Source organism: Schistocerca cancellata, chromosome 10, assembly GCF_023864275.1.
Source record: "Schistocerca cancellata isolate TAMUIC-IGC-003103 chromosome 10, iqSchCanc2.1, whole genome shotgun sequence".
NCBI lineage: Eukaryota > Metazoa > Arthropoda > Insecta > Orthoptera > Acrididae > Schistocerca > Schistocerca cancellata.
In genome coordinates this window covers 208,513,013-208,520,359 of record NC_064635.1, presented here as the reverse complement: position 1 = coordinate 208,520,359, position 7,347 = coordinate 208,513,013, and positions in this window count along the sequence as shown.

Below are 7,347 nucleotides of genomic sequence, written 5' to 3'. Positions count from 1 at the left end.
CTGTTCCCTTAGGTCCCTCCATAACCACTGAGTAAGTAGATTGAAATTTTTAATTAAATTACGAGACAAGGTACGAAATTCAATATTTGTTAACATATTGAACATGCCACTCTATTATTAATACACACTGATCCACCTACCTTCTCCCAAGATTCAATTAAAAAATATTTATCCACTTTAAATGTCTACCGGAAACCATTTTCTTATGAGTTCCGCCATCTTGTTATATGCGACTTGTCATTCATATGATCACTTATCATCATTCGCTTGCGTGTACAGTTACCAACTGCAACATGCAACAGAAGAGCTGCTGACAGTGTAGATGCACTTTTACTGTATGGTTGAGCCATACAGATGAACTGATGATTGGCATACTGGTTTTTCTGATTGTAGGATAGGGGGGGGGGGGGGGGGGGGGGGGGGGGGCAAGTGTCGTTAGTATCCTGGTCTCGTGTCTAACCATATCGGAGATTGGGATACCATGATCTTATGGTGCATTTTGAATTGTTTAGTCAGGTTTTATTTTTTTGACACTTTTGAATGTGTTCTTTTTGCAGCGTTGCTTCATGAACAGTGTTGTTGTTTTTATTATTGAATTTTTAGTTTGTCCCCATTCAAAACCCGATTTTTTTCATGTGGTTGTCCCACTAGTTTCATTGGGTTTAGTTAGTGTGTTGGTTCATATGGTATTTATATTTTTGTGGGTGTTGTGATCAACAGTTTGGTCACCATGTTGGTTATGCTCAACATAGGAGTTTGCGGCATGCTGATGACTTAACTGGTCAAAGCAGACGGGTGATATCCCTATCTCCAGTTATCCCTATAAGAGCACTGAGAGAGAGATACAGACATACACACAGAGTAATGTTGACAATTCCGACAAACACCTCAATGTTAATTTCTTTCTACGAGACTTCATACATACCTGATGAAACTGTCATACAAACATTGGCAGTAAATTGGAGACGGAGGTCCCCTGTAATACTCGCCAGTATCAGCATTACTGGAGCTTCAACATTGCCACCACACATTATAGTCTGCAAATTAGAAGAAGCAAACTATTACGAAAGTGTCACAATGCAATGAGACCTTCACTGGTTGAATTTCTGGGGGCTTTTAAAGTGGGGCTACTCACCAGTATCACGTACAAAGGTGCAAATGTACTAAGTTTCCTAGTCTTTTTTAAAGGTCCTAGCAAACATTTGGTCATCTCCTTATACATGGACTTTTTAAGCTAAATTATATTATAACAAAAACAAAAAATGGGGATTTAACCACACTTAAATACAGACACAAGCCTGTAAAGTGGCTAAAAAATCCATCTCGCAATTCTGGGAGCCAGGGTTTGACTGACTACCAATACTTTTCATATGACCCAGTTGCACCAAAACTTCAGAGGGTTATTCCCTCCTCCAATGTCTATGTTGTTGGTGTGGTCTTCAGTCCTGAGACTGGTTTGATGCAGCTCTCCATGTTACCCTATCCTGTGCAAGCTTTTTCATCTCCCAGTACTTACTGCAACCTACATCCTTCTGAATCTGCTTAGTGTATTCATCTCTTGGTCTCCCTCTATGATTTTTACCCTCCACACTGCCCTCCAATGCTAAATTTATGATCCCTTGATGCCTCAGAACATGTCCTACCAACCGGTCCCTTCTTCTTGTCAAGTTGTGCCACAAACTCCTCTTCTCCCCAATTCTATTCAATACCTCCTCATTAGTTATGTGATCTACCCATCTAATCTTCAGCATTCTTCTGTAGCACCACATTTCGAAAGCTTCTATTCTCTTCTTGTCCAAACTATTTATTGTCCATGTTTCACTTTCATACATGGCTACACTCCATACAAATACTTTCAGAAATGACTTCCTGACACTTAAATCTATACTCGATGTTATCAAATTTCTCTTCTTCAGAAACGCTTTCCTTGCCACTGCCAGTCTACATTTTATACCCTCTCTACTTCGACCATCATCAGTTATTTTGCTCCCCAAATAGCAAAACTCCTTTGCTACTTTAAGTGTCTCATTTCCTAATCTAATTCCCTCAGCATCACCCTACTTGATTTGACTACATTCCATTATCCTCGTTTTGCTTTTGTTGATGTTTATCTTATATCCTCCTTTCAAGACACTGTTCATTCCGTTCAACTGCTCTTCCAAGTCCTTTGCTGTCTCTGAGAGAATTACAATGTCATCAACGAACCTCAAAGTTTTTATTTCTTCTCCATGGATTTTAATACCTACACTGAATTTTTCTTTTGTTTCCTTTACTGCTTGCTCAATATACAGATTGAATAGCATTGGGGAGAGTCTACAACCCTGTCTCACTCCCTTCCCAACCACTGCTTCCCTTTCATGCCCCTCGACTCTTGTAACTGCCATCTGCTTTCTGTACAAATTGTAAATAGCCTTAGCTCCCTGTATTATACCCCTGCCACCTTTAGAATTTGAAAGAGAGTATTCCAGTCAACATTGTCAAAAGCTTTCTCTAAGTCTACAAATACTAGAAACATATGTTTGCCTTTCCTTAATCTTTCTTGTAAGATGAGTCGTAAGGTCATTATTGCCTCACGTGTTCCAATATTTCTATGGAATCCAAACTGATCTTCCTCGAGGTTGGCTTCTACCAGTTTTTCCATTCGTCTGTAAAGAATTCGCATTAGTATTTTGCAGCCATGACTTATTAAACTGTTAGTTCGGTAATTTTAACATCTGTCAACACCTGCTTTCTTTGGGATTGGAATTATTATATTCTTTTTGAAGTCTGAGGGTATTTCGCCTGTCTCATACATCCTGCTCACCAGATGGTAGAGTTTTGTCAGGACTGGCTCTCCCAAGGCCGTCAGTAGTTCTAATGGAATGTTGTCTCCTCCCAGGGCCTTGTTTTGACTCAGGTCTTTCAGTGCTCTGTCAAACTCTTCACGCAGTATCGTATCTCCCATTTCATCTTCATCTACATCCTCTTCCATTTCCATAATATTGTCCTGAAGTACGTTGCCCTTGTATAGACCCTCTATACACTCCTTCCACCTTTCTGCTTTCCTTCTTTGCTTAGAACTGGGTTTCCATCTGAGCTCTTGGTATTGATACAAGTGGTTCTCTTTTCTCCAAAGGTCTCTTTAATTTTCCTGTAGGCAGTATCTATCTTACCCCTAGTGAGATAAGCCTCTGCATCCTTACATTTGTCCTCTAGCCATTCCTGCTTAGCCATTTTGCACTTCCTGTCGATTTCATTTTTGAGACGTTTGTATACAGGGTGTTACAAAAAGGTACGGCCAAACTTTCAGGAAACATTCCTCATACACAAAGAAAGAAAATATGTTATGTGGACATGTGTCCGGAAACGCTTACTTTCCATGTTAGAGCTCAATTTATTACTTCTCTTCGAATCACATTAATTGTGAAATGGAAACACACAGCAACAGAACGTACCAGCGTGACGTCAAACACTGTTACAGGAAATGTTCAAAATGTCCTCCGTTAGCGAGGATACATGCATCCACCCTCCGTCTCATGGAATCCCTGATGCGCTGATGTAGCCCTGGGGAATGGCGTTTTGTATCACGGCCGTCCACAATACGAGCACGAAAAGTCTCTACATTTGGTACCGGGGTTGTGTAGACAAGAGCTTTCAAATGCCCCCAAAAATGAAAGTCAAGAGGGTTGAGGTCAGGAGAGCGTGGAGGCCATGGAATTGGTCCGCCTCTACCAATCCATCGGTCACCGAATCTGTTGTTGAGAAGTGTATGAACACTTCAACTGAAACTAAAATGAGCTCTAACATGGAAATTAAGTGTTTCCAGACACATGTCCACATAACATCTTTTCTTTATTTGTGTGTGAGGAATGTTTCCTGAAAGTTTGGCTGTACCTTTTTGTAACACCCTGTATGTGGATCAAATTTAATTAACATTGGATGCCTCAATGAAAAGATATGCATCTGAAAATTTGGCCAAAATTTTCTACAAGCAAATTTTAGGGTATTTTTGTGTGTGTGTGTGTGTGTGGGGGGGGGGGGGGGGGGGGGTGCAATATCTTAACCGTCTCCTGTCCAATCCTTTTTTTTCTTGCCACAGCTGGAATGAGGATGCTTTAAGCTTTCAAAACTATATTGTTTAATTTGTGGATCTTGCATTTTGATGAGTAACAATGCCTCTCAAAAGACATTATTGTAGCACTTTGAGAAGACTGGAAAGTGAAATATTTTGCTCATGAAGTCTCTTAGTACTACTGGTAATCAATTATTTTTGGTCAAGCATATAAACACATGCCGTAAAACAGGTATAATACACAATACAGCAAATTTGCAAAACAAAAATACAAAAAAGTCAGTTCCACTTTTGGTTGAGCAGTTGTAGAATATTGTCAAAGACAGATTGTAGATAACTGTAATGTCTTCCTCATGATGATGATGATGATGATGTTGATAGTGCTTTTAAAGCCATGAAAATATATTGCTCAGGAACCCAGCAGGGGTCTTTAGTAGTTGGACAGTGGAAAGGATGAGCAGCACCATGTGGATGCATAAAGTTGATGAGGACACGTAAGTGTTAATGTGAAACTTCACTCTCATTTCCAACTCACCAAAAATTGCCATACATGCTTGCAACCTATTATGCTGGTTGTAAACTTGCAATTGAGATTGCTGGAATTTCATCAACTGCTTTGAAGGCATTGATTGTGAATGCTATAGCATTATTGGAAACTCTGCATACTCTGAGATGATTACAATCGATTGATTTAAATTGATGGATTTTCTCTTGTTCCAGCAATTTTAAGTCCCATGTCAAACCTTGTTTCTCAATCAGGCTGATTTTTTTTTCAATTTATTCTTTTTGTACATAAAAAATTTTTATGCCTTGAATACTATCACCCCAGAATTTAAACAAATCATATGGATCAATATTTGGTTATCTAAGGGGCTCTGTAGACTAGCACAACCTGCTAGTCTTTTTGCTGTCCCCCCGTGCCATCACAAGGCGATTTATAATGGCCTGTTCCAAAACAATTACATTTGGTAGTGATGCCAAAATCCTTTTTGTGCAGGAATAAATTGATGAAATTCTTATACTGAGCAGCTGAACCATCACTAAAGTAATAAATGTTTTTAACGTTCTCAATCTTTGTCTTTAAATAAGGTATTAACTTTATTTGAAAGGTATGGACAGCAATGGTATCACGACGGGGACAGTGACTAATCGTGCTAATGCTAATACAGTGACACCTCACGTAACAAGCATAATTCGTTCCAGAATCTTACTTGTAGAGCGAAACACTTGTTAAGAGGACCAATTTATTCCTTATAAATTAATGTAAAATATGATAATGCATTCCACGCAGAAAAAGTACTAAAAGTTTTATCTTATTCATGCTGTTTATTCACAGAAAATAATACATACAGTATTATGTACTTTGTTATCCACGATACATAACTAATTCATTGTTACGAGGAAGCTATCTATTGTCATTTGTTTATGCCGATGCTTCAACACTTGGCAAAATTGTGACACAGTATTATCGTCAAATAAATTTGTAGCACGCGTAGCCGCCATTTCATTGGGATGATGATTTTCAATGTATGACGCAACTGATTCCCACGTTTTCAGCACTTCCCTTACTGCACCAAAAGATTGCTGCTTTGCTGTTACCGCCACCTCCTCTTCCTCTAAAGAACTGCTCTCCACAACTTCCTGCTGTGAAACCCATTGCAACTATATAAACTCTTCAGTGGTCATTTCTTGACTGTGATCTTCCACAAGCTCATCAGTATCACTGTTATCCACTTCCAGTCCCATGCTCTCGGCCAAAGAGACAATCAAATTGATGACAGGCTTCACAGGTACTGACTCAAATGCCTCAGAGTCACATTTGACAATGCACTCTGGCCAAAGCTTCTTCCAAGCAGAAGTGGGAGTATCCTCTTGACATAGGCAATGATTCTGGAGTGATATTTCCAATACCCTCTGGCAGTCAAATTGGTAGCTTCAGTCAGCTCAAAGCAAATGTTCAAAGATTGTTTTAATGTAGAGCTTCTTAAAGTTAGAAACAATCTGCTGGTCCATAGACTGGAGTAATGTAGTGGTGGTGGGAAGCAGAGATCGGACCCTGATGAATTGAAATTCTTCAAGGATGTGGTCTTGTAGCCCTGGAGTATGGGTAGGTGCACTGTCCATAACAAGCAAGATATGGAGTGGCAGATTCATCTCCAATAAATAATTTTTCACCAAAGGACCAAACACTCACTGATCCAATCACAAAAAAGATCGCACGTCACCCAAGCCTCATTGTCGGACCTCGACATCACATTTAACCTGCTCTTGTGGACTTTACACTTCTTGAAATCTTGTGGAGTTTCTGAACACTAAACAAGCAGCAGCTTAATTTTCAAATTACTGCTTGCATTGGCACAGAATAGCAGTGTGAGATGGTCTTTCATTGGCTTACGACTGGGAATTCATTCTCCTCTGCCATTATAAAGATACGCTTCGGCATTGTTTTTCAGACTAGACCCATCTCATCACAACTAAAAACCTGCTGCAGCAGACAATACTCAGACTCTACGAGCATCTTGGAATTGCTGACAAAATACTCTGCTGCTGTTGTGTCAGAGCTGGCTGCTTCGCCATGCCTCACAATGCTGTGGATGCCAGTTGTTCTCTTCCTGAACCACCCATGGCTTCTCCCAAACACTTCTTTGGCTGTTTATCAACCTGGCATCTTCTTAATGAGGTCAGTGAAAATCATTCTCACCTTCTCACAAATGATGTTCTCATTAATAGTGTCACCTTGCAATTGCTTTACAATTATCCACATAAGGAGTAACCTTTCAAAATCATCCAGAATATGAAACAGTTGTTTTCATACTCTCATCATTCTCTTTCAAGCATCTATCTCCTTAATTTGTCCTCGTTTTTGAGGATAGTGCAAACAGTTGATGTACACCAATTGTATGTGCATACTAAATCAGCAATGCTCACGCCATTTATGCATTTTTCAATTATTTTACATTTCATTTCTATGGTCATTTTCTTTCTCTTATGGTCATCTTCTTGCAGCTTTATCTTTGGGGACATTTCTATGAAGGTTATTAAAATTTGTACACAAAAAAACACTGTGTGACCACAAGAATAGAAAAAAATGTGTGGTCACAAGCTAAGATGGTAGCAGAAAGAGCGCTAAACCCAGACTGCAGTGCATGCTATTGTTCACGTGCCACTGCCGACAATCAAAAGTGTTTATATTGTGGAATATTTCCTGCACCATGAGCAAACAGCTGGTGATGTCACACTGAATTGTTGTCACTCATTATGCAAAACATCGCTCATCAAGTGAGTTACTTTCCACA